Genomic DNA, 20,535 nt, shown 5'->3' with positions numbered 1-20,535 from the left:
GACCTCCAACAATCACAACCATTTTCCTTTGTGCTAGGTACGATTCCAACCAGTGGAGAGTTTTCCTCTTGATTCCCATTGACTCCAGTTTTACTCTGGCTCCTTGATGCCATACTCAGTCAAATGCTACCTTGATGTCAAGGGCAGACACTCTCACCTCACCTCTTGAGTTCAGCTCTTTTGTCCTTGTTTGAACCAAGGCTGTAATGACGTCAGGAGCTGAATGGCCCTGGCGGAACCCAACTGAGCGTCACTGAACAGGTTATTGCAAAGCAAGTGCCCCGTCGATGACATCTTCCATCACTATACTGATGATTGAGAGTAGACTGATGAGGCAGCAATTGGCTGGGTTGGAATTGTCCTGCTTTTTGTGTACAGGACATACCTGGGCAATTTTCCACATTGCCGGGTAGATGCCAGTATTGTACCTGTACTGGAACAGCTTGGCTAGGGGCGCGCCAAGTTCTGGAGCACAGGTCTTCAGTACTATTGCTGGAATATTGTCAGGGCCCGTAGCCTTTGCTGTATCCAGTGCCTTCAGTCGTTTCTTGATATCACGTTAAGTGAATCGAATTGGCTGAAGACTGGCATCTGTGATGCTGGGGACTTCAGAAGGAGGCCGAGATGGATCGTCAACCCGGCACTTCTGGCTGAAGATTGTTTCAAATTCTTCATCCTTATCTTTTGCACTGATGTGCTGGGCTCCCCCATCATTGAGGATGGGGATATTTGTGGAGCCACCTCCTCCTGTTGGTTGTTTAATTGTCCACCACCATTCATCATTGGATGTGTCAGGGTGTAGATCTGATCCGTTGGTTGTGGGATCACTTAGCCCTGTCTATTACATGCTGCTTCTGCTGTTTGGCATGAAAGTAGTCCTGGGCTGTAGCTTCATCAGGCTGATGCCTCATTTCAAGGTATGCCTGGTGCTACTCCTGGCATGCCCTCCTGCACTCTTCATTGAATTAGGGTTGGTCTCCAGCTTGTTGGTAATGTTAGAGTGGGGGAATATGCCGGGCCATGAGGTTATAGAATGTGGTTGACTACAATTCTGCTGCTGCTAATGGTCCACAGCACCTCATGGATGCCCAGTTATACATTGCTAGATCTGTTCAAAATCTATCCCATTTAGCACAGTGGTAGTGGCACACAACACGATAGAGGGTATCCTCAATGTGAAGACGGGACATCATCTCCACAAGGACTGTGCAGTGGTCACTCCTACCAATACTGTCATGGACAGATGCATCTGCGGCAGGCAGATTGGTGAGGATGAGGTCAAGTATATTTTTCCCTCTTGTTAGTTCCCTCACCACCTACCGCAGACCCAATCGAGCAGCTATGTCCGTTAGGACTCGGCCAGCATGGTCAGTAGTGGTGCTACCGAGCCACTCATGGTGATGGACATTGAAATCCCCCAGCCAGACTACATTCTGTCCCTTGCCACCCTCAGTGCTCCCTCCAAGTGGTGTTCATTAGTCTCTCGCTGTCTCTTATAATAAAAACAAGAAATGCTGGAACCACTCAGCAGGTCTGGCAGCATCTGTGGAAAGAGAAACAGAGTTAACTTTTCGGGTTAACGATGAAGGGTCACCGACCCGAAACGTTAACTCTTCGTTCCGATGAAGGGTCACTGACCCGAAACGTTAACTCTGCTTCTCTTTCCACAGATGCTGCCAGACCTGCTGAGTGGTTCCAGCATTTATTGTTTTTATTTCAGATTTCCAGCATCCGCAGTATTTTGCTTTTATCTCGCTGTCTCTTGCTGGTTTGCTCAGTACCTTTCTCTGTCTGTTCATTTCTGAGTCCTGATAATATCTTCCTGGTTTTCTGTGTGTCTTTCTCTGTCTGTTCCTTTCTGAGTCCTGATAATATCTTCCTGGTTTTCTGTGTGTCTTTCTCTGTCTGTTCCTTTCTGGGTCCTGATAATCTCTTCCTGGTTTTCTGTGTGTCTTTCTCTGCCTGCCTCATTGTCGGTGCTGTTACTCAGTGTCCTTGTGTCATTGTGCAGTGAGGGTGAGTCCGTCAGCACGTGTGTTGCTGAGTCCGGGATTCTTGAGAAATCCGACGACAATCCTATTTTTATAAAAACATTGGAGAAGTGAACATATTTCACTAACAGGCAGCTAAAATTTAAACTAACAGTTAGCAGAGTGGCGCAGCGGAAGCGTGCTGGGCCCATAACCCAGAGGTCGATGGATCGAAACCATTCTCTGCTATTTATGTTTGGTAATAAGACAAACAGTTCACTTTCAAAACATCAAGTATTTACCCATAATAACAAGATGCTTCCAAAGGCACTCTATTGCAATCAGCTTCTTCCTTCCAGTGAACACATCAATCAGTAACAAATCACTTTTGCTCACACGAACACAAGCTGCAAACACGGACCAGCCGAGTCTCTCCCACTTTGTCAACCCCTTCCTGCAGAGCCTCCTCTCCACCACCAGATGGTGATGTTGGCCACAATAAAACCAGGACAAATGGTCACAGTGAGGAGACGGTCAGTAACAGAAAATAAAACAATAACAGGGAAAACCTTTACACAACAACAGGGGACATCTTTACACAACAGAAAACATATTTACACAACAGGAAATACCTTTAGACAACAGGGAGAATACAATCATACAAATGCCTTGTTTCTCCATCTCAGTCTCGTTGCCTCTCTGTCCCTCACTTTTCCTTCCTCACAGTCTATTCTTGGTTTTGTGTGTTTTTTTCTCTCTGTCCCGTTGTCGATGGTGTTACTCAGCGTCCTTGTAACATTGTGTAGCCAGGCTGAGCCTCCCAACACCTGTGTTGCTGTAATAAAGACAGAAAATGCTGGAAATGCTCAGTAAGTTTGGCAGCATCTGTGCAGAGAGAAACAGTTAACAGTTCAGATCTGTTTCGTTAGCTCACATTAACTTTGTTTCTTTCTCCACAGATGCTGCCAGACCTGCTGACTATTTCAAGCATTTTCTGTTTATGTTTCAGATTTCCAGCATCCGCAGTATTTTGCTTTTGTACGTGTGTTGCTATGTCTGGGATTGTTTGAGTGCAATGCTATTGCTTTATAAACAGCGTTGAAACAAACATTTATCTCACTAACACACAGCACTAATACACAGCTGGATATAAACAGCAGCCTACAGCAGAGGGCGCAGTGGAAGTTTATTAACACAAATAATTCACCAACACAATATTTACTGCTATCCACAATCACAACACGCTTCATCTTAACACGTTTTACTCTTTATTTACATCAACTTCTTGCTTCCAGTAAACACTTCAATTTGGAACACAGCTTCCAAATTACCTTTATTCACAAACCCGAACACAAGCTGCAAATGCTGCAAACACACACCAGCCCAGACTTTCCCCTTTCTGTCAACCCATTCCTGCATCACTGCCTCTCCACCAACAGTTGTTGTTAGAATCATACAATCATAGACTGGCTCCAGCACAGAAGGAGGCCATTCGGCCTGTCGAACCCATGCTGGCTCTCTGTTAGAGCAACTTACCTCATTTCACTCCCCAGTCAGTTCAATTTTGGAGGTGGGAAAACTTCTCAAAAGAATAATTCGGGACAAAATTAATAGTCCCATGGACAAATGTGGGTTAATTCAAGAAAGCCAGCATGGATTTCTTAAGGGAAAATCATGTTTAACTGTCCTGCTGGAGTTTTTTGATGAGGTAACAGAAAGAGTTGATGAGGGCAATGCTGTTGATGTGGTGTACATGGACTTTCAAAAGGTCTGGCAGCATCTGAAAGGTCACTGACCTGAAACGTTAACTTTGCTTCTCTCTGTACAGATGCTGCCTGACCTGCTGAGTATTTCCAGCATTTCTTGTTTTCATTATGGCACAGAGTTCCCTTTTCAAACTGACAGAATTAACCACAATAATGTACTCTGAGATTCAAGTTAAATATCAGCCCAATATTTACACACATTATGAGTTTATAAGTTTCAGTATTAATTCCCATTAGTGCATCCTGACATATACATTAGATATAACATAACATAAGAACAGAAGAAATAGGAGCAGGAGTAGGCCATTCGGCCCCTCAAGCCTGCCCCGCCATTCAGTAAGATCATGGCTGATCTGCCCCAGACCTCAATTCCTCTTTCATGCCAGCTCTTCATAGCCCTCAACTCTCCAATATTTCAAAAATCTATTTGCATCCTCTTTAAATACTTTCAGTGATTTAGCCTCCAATACTGTCTGGGGTAGAGAATTCCAGACATTCACTACCCTCTGAGAGAAAAAATTCCTTTGCATCTCAGTTTTAAATGAGTGTCCCCTTATTCTGTAACTATGTCGCCTAGTTTGAGATTCCCCCACTAGTGGAAACATCTTCTCAACATCGACCCTGTTAATAAAAACAAGAAATGCTGGAAATACTCAGCAGGTCTGGCAGCATCTGTGAAGAGAGAAGCAGAGTTAATGTTTCAGGTCAGAGACCCTTCTTCACCCTGTTAAGCCCCCTCAGAATCTTGTTCGTTTCAAAAAGATCACCCCTCATTCTTCTGAACTCGAATGAATAACCTGTTTAGCCGTTCTTGATAAGTCAACCCCTTCATCTCAGGAATCAGCTGAGTGAATCTCTTTTGAACTCCTCCAATGCCAGTACATCCTTTCTTAAGTCTAAATCTCAAGTGCGATATCAGATTGAGAGAATCTGAAAGATAGTATAACCTGAGATACAAACTGAGATTTCAGTTTAAAACTCTCCCGGATTGTGAAACTGAAAGATACAATAGCAATTTAATTTGTATGGACTGTGCTTTGGATCATATTCCAGCCCTCATCCAGTATCAGACTGGAAGATACTGTAGCAATTCCATTAGTGCAGACTCAGCTCTACATTACAGAGCAGGGAACATATTTAAACAACCCGGAACACTTTTGCACAAGACGGATCATATTTACACAACTGAGAAGATCTTTCCCCAACAGGGAACCATTTTACACAATAACAGAGAACATCTTTACACAACAGCGAATACAGTAACACAACAGAGAACATATTACACAGCAGGAAATATCTTTAAAAGAACACAGGGAACATCTTTACACAACAGAGAACACAATTACATAAATCATCAGTCTTTCGCTGTCTCTTGCTGGTTTGCTCAGTACCTTTCTCTGTCTGTTCCTTTCTGGGTCCGAATGATCTCTACCCGGTTTTCTGTGTGTCTTTCTCTGCCTGCCTCATTGTCGGTGCTGTTACTCTGTGTCCTTGTGTCATTGTGCAGTGAGGGTGAGTCCGTCAGCACGTGTGTTGCTGAGTCCGGGATTCTTGAGAAATCCGACTGCAATCCGATTTTGATAAAAACATTGGAGAAATGAACATATTTCACTAACAGGCAGCTAAAATTTAAACCAACAGTTAGCAGAGTGGCGCAGCGGAAGCGTGCTGGGCCCATAACCCAGAGGTCGATGGATCGAAACCATTCTCTGCTATTTATGTTTGGTAACAACACAAACAGTTCACTTTCAAAACATCAAGTGATTCCCCAGAATAACAAGATGTGCTCGATTGCAATCTGCTTTTTCCTTCGAGTGAACACATCAATCAGTAACAAATCACTTTTGCTCACACGAACACAAACTGCAAACACGGACCAGCCGAGTCTCTCCCACTTTGTCAACCCCTTCCTGCAGAGCCTCCTCTCCACCACCAGATGGTGATTTTGGCCACAATAAAACCAGGACAAATGGTCACAGTGAGGAGACGGTCAGCAACAGAAAATAAAACAATAACAGGGAAAACCTTTACACAACAACAGGGTACATCTTTACACAACAGAAAATATATTTACACAACAGGAAATACCGTTACACAACAGGGAGAGCACAATCATACAAATGCCTTGTTTCTCCATCTCAGTTTCGTTGTCTGTCTCTCTCTCTCCGTTCCTCACTTTTGCTTCCTCACAGTCTATTCGTTTTCTGTGTGTTTTTCTCTCTGTCCCGTTGTCGATGGTGTCACTCAGCGTCCTTGTAACATTGCGTAGCCAGGCTGAGCCTCCCAACACCTGTGTTACAGAACATAGAACATAGAACAGGACAGCACAGTACAGGCCCTTCGGCCCACGATGATGTGCTGAACCTTTAACCTACTCTAAGATCAAAACTACCGACATACCCTTCATTCTACTATCATCCATGTACCTATCCAAGAGACGCTTAAATGTCCCTAATGTATCTGCTTCTACTACCACCGCTGGCAGTGCATTCCATGCACCCACCACTCTCTTGTGTGAAGAACCTACCTCTGACATCTCCCCGAAACCTTCCTCCATCACCTTAAAATTATGCCCCCTGGTGATAGCCCTTTCCACCCTGGGAAAAAGTCTCTGGCTATCCACTCTATCTATGCCTCTCATCATCTTGTACCCCTCTATCAAGTCAGCTCTCATCCTTCTTCGTTCCAATGAGAAAAGTCCCAGCTCCCTCAATCTTTCTTTGTAAGACATGCCCTCCAGTCCAGGCAGCATCCTGATAAATCTCCTCTGCACCCTCTCTAAAGCTTCCACGTCCTTCCTATAATGAGACGACCAGAACTGAACACAATATTCCAAGTGTGGTCTAACCAGGGCTTTATAGAGCTGCAGCATAACCTCGCGGCTCTTAAACTCAATCCCCCTGTTAATGAAAGCCAACACACCATACGCCTTCTTAACAACCCTATCAACTTGGGTGGCAACTTTGAGCGATCTATGGACATTGGCCCCAAGATCCCTCTGTTCCTCCACACTACCAAGAATCCTGTCTTTTCGCCTGTATTCTGCATTCAAATTCAACCCTCCAAAATGAATCACTTCACACTTTTCCAGGTTGAACTCCATCTGCCACTTCTCAGCCCAGCTCTGCATCCTGTCAATGTCCTGTTGCAACCTACAACAGCCTTCCACACTATCCACAACTGCAGCAACCTTCGTGTCACCGGCAAACTTGCTAACCCAGACTTCCACTTCCTCATCCAAGTCATTTATAACAATCACAAAGAGCAGAGGTCCCAGAACAGATCCCTGCGGAACACCACTGGTCACCGAGCTCCAGGCTGAATACTTTCCATCTACTACCACCCTCTGTCTTCTGTGGGCCAGCCAATTCTGTATCCAGACAGCCAACTTTCCCTGTATCCCATGCCTCCTTACTTTCTGAATGAGCCTACCATGGGGAACCTTATCAAACGCCTTGCTGAAATCCATATACACCACATCCACTGCTCTTCCTTCATCAATGTGTTTTGTCACATCTTCAAAGAATGTAATAAGGCTTGTGAGGCATGACCTGCCCCTCACAAAGCCATGCTGACTGTCTCTAATCAAACTATGCTTTTCCAACTAATCATAAATCCTGTCTCTCAGAATCCTCTCCAATAATTTGCCCACTACCGACATAAGACTGACTGGTCTATAATTCCCAGGGTTATCCCTATTCCCTTTCTTGAACAAGGGAATAACATTTGCCACCCTCCAATCATCTGGTACTACTCCAGTGGACAGTGAGGACGCAAAGATCATCGCCAAAGGCGCGGCAATCTCTTCCCTCGCTTCCCTTAATATCCTTGGGTATATCCCGTCTGGCCCCAGGGACTTATCTGTCCTCATGTATTTCAAAATTTCCAGCACATCCTCCCTCTTAACATCAACCTGTTTGAGCATATCAGCCTGTTTCACGCTGTCCTCACAAACGACCAGGTCCCTCTCACTAGTGAATACTGAAGCAAAGTATTCATTTAGGACCTCCCCTACCTCCTCCGACTCCAGGCACAAGTTCCCTCCACTATCCTTGATCGGCCCTACCCTCACTCTGGCCATCCTCTTGTTCCTCACATAAGTGTAGAACGCATTGGGATTTTCCTTAATCCTACCCGCCAAGACTTTTTCATGTCCCCTTCTAGCTCTCCTAAGTCCATTCTTCAGTTCCTTCCTGGCTACCTTGTAACCCTCTAGAGCCCTGTCTGATCCTTGCTTCCTCAACCTTAAGTAAGCTTCCTTCTTCCTCTTGACTAGCTGTTCCACATTTCTTGTCATCCAAGGTTCCTTCACCCTACCATCCCTTCCTTGCCTCATCGGGACAAACCTATCCAGCAGTCGCAGCAAGTGCTCCCTGAACAACCTCCACATTTCTGTCGTGCATTTCCCTGAGAACATCTGTTCCCAATTTATGCACCCCAGTTCCTGCCTAATAGCATTGTAATTCCCCCTCCCCCAATTAAATATTTTCCCATCCCATCTGCTCCTGTCCCTCTCCATGACGATAGTAAAGGTCAGGGAGTTGTGATCACTATCACCGAAATGCTCTCCCACCGAGAGATCTGCCACCTGGCCTTGTTCGTTGCCAATCACCAAATCCAACATAGCTTCCCCTCTAGTCAGCCTATCTACATATTGAGTCAGGAAACCTTCCTGGACACACCTGACAAAAACTGCTCCATCCAAACTATTTGCACTAAGGAGGTTCCAATCAATATTAGGGAAGTTGAAGTCACCCATGACAACAACCCTGTTACTTCTGCACCATTCCAAAATCTGCCTCCCAATCTGTTCCTCCGTGTCTCTGTTGCTATTGGGGGGTCTATCGAAAACTCCCAATAAAGTGACTGCTCCTTTCCTTTTTCTGACTTCCACCCATAATGACCCAGTAGACAAACCCTCCTCGATGACCTACATTTCTGCAGCTGTGATACTATCCCTGATTAACAATGCCACTCCCCCACTTCTTTTACCTCCCTCCCTATTCCTTTTAAAACATCCAAACCCGGGAACATCCAACATCCATTCCTGCCCCTGTGATCTCCAAGTGTCCGTAATGGCCACAACATCGCAGCTCGAAGTACTGATCCATGCTCTAAGTTCATCACCCTTATTCCTGACACTTCTTGCATTAAAATAGACACACTTCAACCCATCATACCGGCTGAAACTTTGCCCTGTCAACTGTCTAACCTTCCTCACAGACTCTCTGCACTCGGTATCTGCCTGTTCAACAGCTACCCCATCCACTGATCCATAGCTCCGGTTCCCATCCCCCTGCCAAACTAGTTTAAACCCTCCCGAAGAGCTCTAGCAAACCTCCCGCCCAGGATATTGGTGCCCCTCCAGTTCAGATGCAACCCGTCCTTCTTGTACAGGTCCCACCTTCCCCAGAAGGTATCCCAATGATCCACATAACTGAAGCCCTCCCTGCTACACCAGCTCTGTAGCCACGTGTTCAGCTGCACTCGCTCTCTGTTTCTAGCCTCACTAGCACGTGGCACCGGTATCAATCCTGAGATTACTACTCTGCTCGTCCTGCCTTTTAGCTTCCAACCTAACTCCTATATTCGCTTTTCAGGTCCTCATCCCTTTTCCTAGCTATGTCATTGGTACCGATATGCACCACGACTTCTGGCTGCTCCCCCTCCCCCTTAAGAATCCTGTAGACTCGATCTGAGACATCCCTGACCCTGGCACCCAGGAGGCAACATACCATCCGGGAGTCTCGTTCGTGACCACAGAATCTCCTGTCTGTTCCTCTAACCATTGAATCTCCTATCACTATCGCTCTCCTATTCTCCACCCTTCCCTTCTGAGCCGCAGAGCCAGGCTCAGTGGGAGAGACCTGGCCGCTGTGGCTTTCCCCTGGTAGGTCCCCCCCCCCAACCGTATCCAAAACGGTATACTTATTATTGAGGGGAACGGCCACAGGGGATCCCTGCACTGTGCGCCTATTCCCTTTCCCTCCCCTGATGGTCACCCAGCTACCTTTATCCTGTGACTTAGGTGTCAGTACTTCCCTATAACTGCTCTCTATCATCCCCTCTGCCTCCCGCATGATCCGAAGTTCATCCAGCTCCAGCTCCAGTTCCCTAACGCGCTCTGTGAGGAGCTGGAGTTGGGTGCACTTCTCACAGGTGAAGTCAGCAGGGACACAAGTGGTGACCCTTACCTCCCACATCCTGCAAGAGGAGCATGCAACTCCCCTAGCTTCCATCCCCTCTGCTCGAAATTGACAACAGAGAATAAAAAAATATAAAGGAAAACCTTACCTTACCAAACCCTCCATACAAGAGTCCTTTTTTTTGGTTGGAGGAGGAGGATGGGTGGGAGATACTACACGTGTAGTGTTTCGGGTTTAGCCACTGCCCGAATATATAAGTTCACTTACCCAGCAGTCCCCGTGTCCGCGTCCGCCGAATCGCCAGGTAAGTACTTTATAGTGAAACTTACCTTCCCAGCTGCCCCCTGGCTCGCACTATCACTGCTACTGCTGATCAAAGGTGTTGCTGTAATAAAAACAGAAAATGCTGGAAATGCTCAGTAGGTCTGGCAGCATCTGTGCAGAGAGAAACAGTTAACAGTTCAGGTCTGTTTCCTTAGCTCACATTAACTTTGTTTCTTTCTCCACAGATGCTGCCAGACCTGCTGACTATTTCAAGCATTTTCTGTTTATGGTTCAGATTTCCAGCATCTGCAGTATTTTGCTTTTGTACATGTGTTGCTATGTCTGGGACTGTTTGAGTGCAATGCTATTGCTTTATAAACAGCGTTGAAACAAACATTTATCTCGCTAACACACAGCACTAATACACAGCTGGATATAAACAGCAGCCTGCAGCAGAGGGCGCAGTGGAAGTTTATTAACACAAATAATTCACCAACACTATATTTACTGCTATCCACAATCACACCACGCTTCATCTTAACACGTTTTATTCTTCATTGACATCAACTTCTTGCTTCCAATAAACACTTCAATTTGGAACACAGCTTCCAAATCACCTTTATTCACAAACCCGAACACAAGCTGCAAATGCTGCAAACACACACCAGCCCAGACTTTCCCCTTTCTGTCAACCCATTCCTGCATCACTGCCTCTCCACCAACAGTTGTCGCTAGAATCATACAATCAGAGAATGGCTACAGCACAGAAGGAGGCCATTCGGCCTGACGAACCCATGCTGGCTCTCTGCTAAAGCAACTCACCACGTCTCACTCCCCAGTCAGTTCAATTTCGGTGGTGGAAAAACTTTTCGAAAGAATAATTCGGGACAAAATTAATAGTCCCATGGACAAATGTGGGTTAATTCAGGAAAGACAGCATGGATTTCTTAAGGGAAAGTCATGTTTAACTGTCCTGCTGGAGTTTTTTGATGAGGTAACAGAGAGGGATGATGAGGGCAATGCTGTTGATGTGGTGTACATGGACTTTCAAAAGGTCTGACAGCATCTGAAAGGTCACTGACCTGAAATGTTAACTCTGCTTCTCTTTCCACAGATGCTGCCAGACCTGCTGAGTATTTCCAGCACTTTTTGTTTACATTTCAGATTTCTAGCATCTGCAGTATTTTGCTTTTATTGACTTTCAAAAGGAGTTTGATACAGTGCAACACAACAGACTTGTGAGCAAAGTTATAACTCATGGAATAAAAGGGACAGTAGTAACATGGATATGGAATTGGCTGAGTGACAGGAAACAAAGAGTAGTGATCAATGGATGTTTTTCGGGTGAGAGGAAGGTTTGTAGTGGAGTTCCCCAGGAGTCAGTGTTGGGACCCTTGCCTTTCCTGATATATATTAATGACCTAGACCTTGGTGTACAGGGCAGAATTTCAAAGTTTATGGATGATACGAAAATTGGAAGCATTGTGAACTGTAAGGATGATAGTGTAGAACTTCAAAAGGACATAGACAAGTTGGTGGAATGGGAGGACAGATGACAGGTGAAGTTCAATGCAGAGAAATGTGAATTGATTCATTTTGGTAGGAAGAACATGGAGTGACAATGTAGAATAAAGGGTACAATTCTAAAGGGGGTGCAGGAGCAGTGGGACCTGGGGTTATATGTCATTGGTTGAGAGAGTGGTTAATAAAGCATACAGTATCCTCGGCTTTAGTGATAGAGGCATAGAGTACAAGAACAAGGAGGTCATGTTGAACTTGTATAAGACACTAGCCTCAGCTGAAGTACTGCGTCCAGTTCTGGGTGCCACACTTTAGGAAAGATGTGAAGGCATTGGAGAGATTATGGAAAAGATTCATGAGAATGGTTCCAGGGATGAGGAACTTCAGTTATGAAGATAGATTGGAGAAGTTAGGACTGTTTTCCTTGGAGAAAAGAAGGCTAAGAGGAGATTTCATAGTGGTATTCAAAATGATGAGGGGTGTGGACAGAGTGGATAGGGAGAAACTGTTCCCACTTGTGATAGGATCGAGAACGAGAGGGCACAGATTTAAAGTAATTGGTAAAAGAAGCAAAAGCGACATGAGGAAAAACTTTTTCACACAGTGAGTGGTTAAAGTATGAACTGCCTGAGAATGTGATGGAGGCAGGTTCAATTGAAGCATTCAAAGGGGAATTAGACTGTTATCTGAAAAGGAAGAATGTGCAGGATTATGGGGAGAAGACGGGGAAGTGACATCAGGTGAATTGCTCATTTGGAGAGTCAGTGCAGACACGATGGGCCAAATGGCCTCCTTCTGGGCAGTAACAATTCTGTGATTTTGTGATTCCAATATTCAAGTCATTTCTATATATGGTGGTCCTGACACTGACCCTTGTGGACATCACTGTTCACCATCTTCCATTCTGAAAAACAACCAAATACCACAACTCGCTTTTCTTGATATTTCATCCATTTTTTAATCCAAGCAGATACTGACCCTCCTATTCCAGGAGCCTCAGTTTTGTTACCCAGCCTTTTATGTGGTAGTTTGTCAAACGCTTTCTGAAAATCCATATAGACAACATCCATTGCTTTCCCTTCATCAACTTTTTCTGTTACTTCATCAAAAAAATCAGTTATATTAGTGAAGAAGTGGAAAGGTGCTGAAGCTCTCAGTTTTCGGTCGACCCAAACCAAGTTCAAGGCCTGAATAATGAACCGATTGCCTCATTAGTTCTGTGAATAATACAATGATTTAATAGACAAAGTTTTGAAACATTCCTGCCCATAAATCTTGGTAACAGAGAGTGTGTGGATCTCCTGACTCAGAATGTTTAATGGATACAGTCCTCAGATCCGACAAGGAACCCCTGAACATCCACAGTAAAGACAGTGTGGATGAGGAAATGTAAGAGCCGGGAGCTGAAACTCAGGGACGGCCGAGCTCTCCTGTCATTGAGCTTGTGTGTCTGCTCTGCTCGCCGCACTTCCGGCTCTACTTTGTTTCCAATGAAAAGATGAAAAGGGCCGTTCGGTTTCCCTCTCACTGACAGCGTGTTTCACTCGGGTTAATATAACCCGGGACTTTTGCTGCTGAAATGAATTCTGCAAGGTCCCAGCAAACACACCGGCTCCCTCCTTTCTCCCCTCTTTCTATCGGATTGTTTTACCAGGAGGGGCTCAATAATAACAAACCCCCTGCAGGGAATGACCGCAAATTGAGCATCTAAATGGGGCAAGTGGGCAGCTTTCTGGGTTCTAGGTTCCCCCTACCCCGCCCCTCCCTCCCTCCAGTCCAAGCCCCTCTTCACTTTCTTTGGGACTTTGATGAGGATGAAATGGGGAAAGTTCCCATTGATGTTTGAATGCTGAATTGCTGCAGAGATCTGCGCACGCGCGATGTAGCCCCGCCCCCAGTGGGACGTCACAATGAGGAGTGGAGCGCATGCGCAGCCTTCCCCAACCCAGTCTGTGAGGCCATTCACTCAATCAGGGGAAGATGCTTTAAATCAGCTGCTAATGGAGACTTCCCGGGCCCGGGGGAAGGGAACAAACAGCATCTGCTTCCAGCAGCCACTGCTTTGGGAGCGTGTCCGCAGATGTGCTCAGAGATTAGCATTGAGTGGTGGGAAGTTGAGGGGGAGTCGGGGAGTGTTTGGAACAGACACTGTGGAGCAGGAGCTGCTCCCGGAACATGGAGTGAGCCGGGGACACGGGGAAGGGAGAGTTCATTCTCGGACAGTGTCTGTACAGGCTCAGGGAGACACAATGGGAAGAAATCACTATTGAAAATCACTGACAATTTCACCACCCAAAGGAGAGGGAATTTTCCTGCTTTAGTTCCAGTCTCTCATTGTTTGTTGGATCGTGAACAGTGACGGAAAAATAGCCGCAAAATAACGAGCGTTTATTGCAGACACCAGGTGAGAAGTGTGAAAGGCACATTTTAAATAGTGACTGCTTGTTTTCCGTTGAAATAGAAATGTGACTGTGTAAAGTCTACCCTGAGGCACAGTGTGGCTTTCGTGCAGAGAGATCGACCATTGACATGCTGTTCTCCCTTCGTCAGATACAAGAGAAATGCCGTGAACAACAGATGCCCCTCTACATTGCTTTCATTGATCTCACCAAAGCCTTTGACCTCGTCAGCAGACGTTTTCTCTTCAGACTACTAGAAAAGATCGGATGTCCACCAAAGCTACTAAGTATCATCACCTCATTCCATGACAATATGAAAGGCACAATTCAACATGGTGGCTCCTCATCAGAGCCCTTTCCTATCCTGAGTGGTGTGAAACAGGGCTGTGTTCTCGCACCCACACTTTTTGGGATTTTCTTCTCCCTGCTGCTTTCACATGCGTTCAAATCCTCTGAAGAAGGAATTTTCCTCCACACAAGATCAGGGGGCAGGTTGTTCAACCTTGCCCGTCTAAGAGCGAAGTCCAAAGTACGGAAAGTCCTCATCAGAGAACTCCTCTTTGCTGACGATGCTGCTTTAACATCTCACACTGAAGAGTGCCTGCAGAGTCTCATCGACAGGTTTGCGGCTGCCTGCAATGAATTTGGCCTAACCATCAGCCTCAAGAAAACGAACATCATGGGGCAGGACGTCAGAAATGCTCCATCCATCAATATTGGCGACCACGCTCTGGAAGTGGTTCAAGAGTTCACCTACCTAGGCTCAACTATCACCAGTAACCTGTCCCTAGATGCAGAAATCAACAAGCGCATGGGTAAGGCTTCCACTGCTATGTCCAGACTGGCCAAGAGAGTGTGGGAAAATGGCGCACTGACACGGAACACAAAAGTCCGAGTGTATCAGGCCTGTGTCCTCAGTACCTTGCTCTACGGCAGCGAGGCCTGGACAACGTATGCCAGCTAAGAGCGACGTCTCAATTCATTCCATCTTCGCTGCCTTCGGAGAATACTTGGCATCAGGTGGCAGGACTATATCTCCAACACAGAAGTCCTTGAAGCGGCCAACACCCCCAGTTTATACACACTACTGAGTCAGCGGCGCTTGAGATGGCTTGGCCATGTGAGCCGCATGGAAGATGGCAGGATCCCCAAAGACACATTGTACAGCGAGCTTGCCACTGGTATCAGACCCACCGGCCGTCCATGTCTCCGCTATAAAGACGTCTGCAAACGCGACATGAAATCATGTGACATTGATCACAAGTCGTGGGAGTCAGTTGCCAGCATTCGCCAGAGCTGGCGGGCAGCCATAAAGACAGGGCTAAAATGTGGCGAGTCGAAGAGACTTAGTAGTTGGCAGGAAAAAAGACAGAGGCGCAAGGGGAGAGCCAACTGTGCAACAGCCCCGACAAACAAATTTCTCTGCAGCACCTGTGGAAGAGCCTGTCACTCCAGAATTGGCCTTTATAGCCACTCCAGGCGCTGCTTCACAAACCACTGACCACCTCCAGGCGCGTATCCATTGTCTCTCGAGATAAGGAGGCCCAAAAGAAAGAAAAGGTCACTGCTCTATCGGACAGTCCCAGTCATTGAGCAGTGCAGGGCTTGTGTTGTTTCTGAATGTCACAAACTTGTTGAAAAACCACTGCAAACACCTGGTAAACAGAAGCTGAATACTGCAGTACTGCAGTGGAGTCAGACACTGACACTGTTTGTGTTCCTGGTTTTCATTTTGTGATTGTTCATAATGATTATTATTGGGACGATTACATTGTTCGCTTTTGTATCTTCTACCTCACCAGTTCTTTCATTCCTGCAGGAAAATACATGAAGGAACCTGAATGGATGTGGTGATTCTTGGACGCAAGGAAAAGTGCAGTGATCTCGTTCCAACACACAGTCGGTACAGGATCACTCCCAAAGCACAGAGATACTGCCAGCTCATCAGTTCCACTGGAACAAACAAAAGAAGTAGTCAGACAGACACTGATCCCAAAGTCAAGAGACACATTTTCAATCCAACAGTCAAACAACAGCATGAGAGACAGAAGTTGTTTCTATTTCACTCCAATTCAGTACAGCTGACAGGTTGATACATCAATCACAGTCCAAAAACAAACTCACTATCAGATCTAAATAAACTCTGTCACCATGGTCACATTTTAACTATAAAATCTGAAATAGAACAGACAAAATTTACAGAATTGAAAGGTACAGAATGAATGGGTGGCACAGTGGTGCAGCGGTTAGCACCGCAGCCTCACAGCTCCAGGGACCTGGGTTCAATTCTGGGAACCGCCTGTGTGGAGTTTGCAAGTTCTCCCTGTGACCGCATGGGTTTTCGCCGGGTGCTCCAGTTTCCTCCCACTGCCAAAGACTTGCAGGTGATAGGTAAATTGGCCATTGTAAATTGCCCCTAGTGCAGGCAGCTGGTAGGGAATATGGGATTACTGTAGGGTTAGTATAAATGGGTGGTTGTTGGTCGGCACAGACTTGGTGGGCCAAAGGGCCTGTTTCAGTGCTGTATCTCGAAATAAAACATAAATAGAATGCAAGGAGGCTTTAAGGGGATTTGGACAGGTTAAATGAATGGGCAAGAACATGGCAGATGGAATATAATGTAAATAAGTGTGAAGTTCTCCACTTTGGTAGAATAAACAGAAAGATAGAGTATTTCTTAAATGGTGAGAGGCTGGGAAGTGTCGATGTCCAAAGGGACCTGGGTGTCCTTGTTCATGAGACACTAAAAGCTAGTATGCAGGTGCAGCAAGCAATTAGGAAGGCAAATGGTATGTTGTCTTCTTTGAAAGCGTATTTGAGTACATGAGTAAAGATGTATGAAGTCCAGATGAGACCGCACCTGGAGTATTCTGTACAATTTTGGTTTCCTTATCTAAGGAAGGATAGACTTGTCATAGAGGGAGTGCAACAGAGATTCACCGGTCTCATCCCCTAGGATGGTGGGATTGTCTTATGATGAGAGACTGCAAAAACTGGGCCAAAATTCTCTAGAGTTTTGAAGAATGAGAGGTGATCTCATTGAAACAGACAAAGTTCTTACAGAGTGTCACAGGGTAGATATGGATAGGATGTTTCCTCTGTCTAGTGAGTGTAGAACAAGGGGACACAGACTCAGAATAAGGACAGGCCATTTGAGACTGAGATGAGCAGGAATTTCTTTACTCAGAGGGTGAGAAATCTGTGGAATTCTTTATCCCCGAGGGCTGTGGAAGATCAATCATTGAACATATTCAAGACAGAAATCGATAGATTTCTAAATACTAACAAGATCAAGGGATATGGAGATAGCAGGGAAAAATGGCGTAGAGGTAGATGATCAGTCACGATCTGTTTGAATGTTGGAGCAGGCTCGATGGGCTGAATGGCCTAATGCCCCTATTTCCTATGGTCCTATTAATCCCAATAATGTACATCAGACGTTAGACCAAGTTATGCATTACATACCAGTTCAAAAATCCCACAGAGATTAAGACTGAAAGATACAGTATCAATTCCATTACTACAAAATGAAGGACTTGGAGCTTGCAGACCAGCCCATGTATAAGATTGAAAGTTATATTTTCATTCACAATCGTTTTCACAGAGCTAAATATTAAATACCAATTCACAACTTGCACAGGACTACCAAATAAAACCTACAACTGTAAAATACAGTTAATCCATATGTTAAATTAAACACAAGGCAAATAAATATTGATACATTAAGAGAGCGGGAAACAGTGAGAGCAGAATGGAGCATAAAGAGCCCAGGAGAGGGAGCAAGAGTTCACTCGGAGAGCAGGGAACAGCGAGAGCAGGCCTCAAAAAAGGCAAAGGAATACACAATTAACGGGAGAACACTGAATGGTGTAGAGGAAGTGAGGGACGTTGGAGTGAATGTCCACAGATCCCTGAAGTAGCAGTACAGGTCAATAAGGTGGTTCAGCAGGTAAATGGAATCCTTTCCTTTATTAACTGAGGTATAGAGTATAAGGGTGACCTGGTATCCATGTCAATAAGTCACTGACAGCTAACATGCAGGTGCAGCAAGCAATTAGGAAGGCTAATAGTATGTTAGCCTTTATCGCAAGAGGATTTGAGTACAGGAGTAGTGAATTCTTGCTTCAATTGTATAGAACCCTGGTTAGACTGCACTTGGAGTACTGTGTGCAGTTTTGGTTCCCTCCCCTAAGGAAGGATATTATTGCCAGAGATGGAGTGCAAAGAAGGTTCATCAGACTTGTTCCTGGGATGGTGGGACTGTCCTATGAAGAGAGATTGGGGAAACTGGGGCTGTATTCTCTAGAGTTTTGAAGAATGAGAGGTGATCTCATTGAAACCTACAAAATATTTAAAGGACAGTCAGGGTAGATGCAGCTAAGATGTTTCCCCTGGTTGGGGAGTCGAGAACCAGGGGACGCAATTTCAAAATAAGGGGCAAGCCACTTAGGACAGAGATGAGGAGAAATGTTGTTACTCAGAGGGTTGTGAATCTTTGGAATTCTGTAACCCAGAGGGCTGTGGAAGCTCAGTCATTGAGTATGTTTAAAGCAGAGATTGATAGATTTCTAAATACAAATGACATAAGAGAATATGAGGAAGGTGTGGGGAAAAGGGCATTAAAGTGGACGATCAGCCATGATCATATTGAATGGTGGGGCAGGCTCGATGGGCTGAATGGCCGACTCCTGCTCCTATGTTCCCCACTCCACATTATCGATGAGACACAGCCTCAGGCCGACTTGTCGGGTGTTGCAAACAGATAACACTGCTTCTGATCTTCACCAGAACAGAGAGTGAGATGTAACATTGATCATCAAACAGACTGTGAGAGAATACAACAGGATAAAACACATGGAGAGACACTGTGGAATAACAAATAGATTTGATTGGAATGTTGAATTTTGATTGGAATGGATAAAACAGCAGAAACAGCAGATTATATCGGGACAGAAAAGAGAAACTGATGGGAAGAAGGAAGAAAAGAAAGGATGGATCTGTTCACTTTTTTCAGTTTTTTCACTGGTCCATCAAAGCTGGATTAAAAAAAGATGCAAAAAACAGAGAATTTCACCAAAAAGGGAGATTAAATGCTGCCGAAACCTTGGATCGAAGGATGCCCCAACAGATCACCTGTTTAACTGTCTCCTCACTGGGGGATTTCAATCAATGAGCAATATTATTTTCTACTTTTCTTTTGTTAAATGAAACCACTACTGTCACTTGGAGTTAATATCCCTGTGTTCCAACTCCTGAATAATAAAATTGTGAGTTTCGCGATATTTTCTGGACACATTTCCTGCTGAAAGAACTAAGAACTCTTTTCTAATTTACACAATACTAGATGCACACTCATCAAGCCTCCTAAACTAGCATCCTTGGTGGTGCTCTCTCTTCTCCCAAACCTCATCTCATGTGACTGTTACATCATCACTCTGATTGTGGGAGGGGTTAATCCCACTGTTTTCAGCATTAACCCTTTACATCCTCATACTGCACTGTCTGTCCAAAAAAATTGGTGGAGGGAACTTGAATTATCAAAACTGCAACAGCTGCCAGTTGAAAATCAACTCAACCCATCAGAGAGAGACTGTCAGAGAACTTCCTGCATCCAGTCCTGACCCTGTCACATTAAGCAGCTGCTCACCCAGACCCCACTTTCATCAACACTGAACATTTTTACTGAAACCCTTCAAATACTGTTTATAAAAGGCCGCAAAGATCAAAGTTCATACAGTTATATTAAATACAACAAAGTTTAATATCTTCTCACCGTTTCTCGGTAACCACATGAGACATAGGTTTTCTTATTTGGTTCCTTTGATTTTTCTTGTTCCTGACTGACAAATATTCCAAACCTCAGATAAACCCTCCCACTTGCGTCATGTCCCAGTCTCGGTTAAAAGCAACACATAATGACACAAACACTCTCCTTCAGTGAGATTAATATCAAGCTGTTTTCCAGGTTGAATGTAACTGTGAACAAATTTATGTCAAAGAAGTTACCTTTGATGTTTCAGCACTGAAATTCTGTCCAAGGAGGATTAGCCATTCCAAACTCATATCCTTCACAAAGGCTGTTTTTTTATGTGATTGAAATTCATCATGTATTTTGAATTAAAGTTCACAAGACACAGATGTTAATGTTGATAATGAAACTTTTCAAACATGTTGCTACTGTGAAATAAGGCTCTGCTGGGAGTTGAACCCAGGATCTCCTGTTTACTAGACAGGTGCTTTAACCAACTAAGCTACAAAGCCAGATCATAAATGGGCATACAATTGAAATCAGAGGAAGGCCTTGTAGATGGTGGGCAGGCTTTGGCAAGTCAAGAGCTGAGTTCGTCACGGCAGAGTTCCCAGCCTCTGACTCGCTCTTGTAGTTGTAGCTGTGGTTGTAATTGTAATAGGCAACCGTCCGTCTCGGAAGACAATGGGCTACACCCGGGGTGTACGTCACTTCTGTATT

The 20,535-nt window shown here is 45.0% G+C and overlaps 3 non-coding genes across 3 annotated transcripts; 2 read left to right on the top strand and 1 right to left on the bottom strand.

The window, feature by feature from the left end:
- The first annotated feature begins 2,147 nt into the window (after positions 1 to 2,147).
- On the top strand, positions 2,148 to 2,219 carry trnam-cau (transfer RNA methionine (anticodon CAU)). Its single transcript has one exon. It is a non-coding gene; the product is annotated as a tRNA-Met (tRNA).
- Positions 2,220 to 5,379: 3,160 nt separating this feature from the next.
- Positions 5,380 to 5,451, top strand: trnam-cau (transfer RNA methionine (anticodon CAU)). Its single transcript has one exon. It is a non-coding gene; the product is annotated as a tRNA-Met (tRNA).
- Positions 5,452 to 20,253: 14,802 nt separating this feature from the next.
- trnat-agu (transfer RNA threonine (anticodon AGU)) lies at positions 20,254 to 20,327 on the bottom strand. Its single transcript has one exon. It is a non-coding gene; the product is annotated as a tRNA-Thr (tRNA).
- Between the last annotated feature and the right edge of the window lie 208 nt (positions 20,328 to 20,535).

This window comes from Heterodontus francisci, chromosome 35 (genome assembly GCF_036365525.1).
Source record: "Heterodontus francisci isolate sHetFra1 chromosome 35, sHetFra1.hap1, whole genome shotgun sequence".
In the NCBI taxonomy this organism is placed as follows: Eukaryota; Metazoa; Chordata; class Chondrichthyes; order Heterodontiformes; family Heterodontidae; genus Heterodontus; species Heterodontus francisci.
The sequence above is the reverse complement of the archived record's forward strand: the minus strand, read 5'-3'. Positions and strand labels throughout refer to the sequence as shown.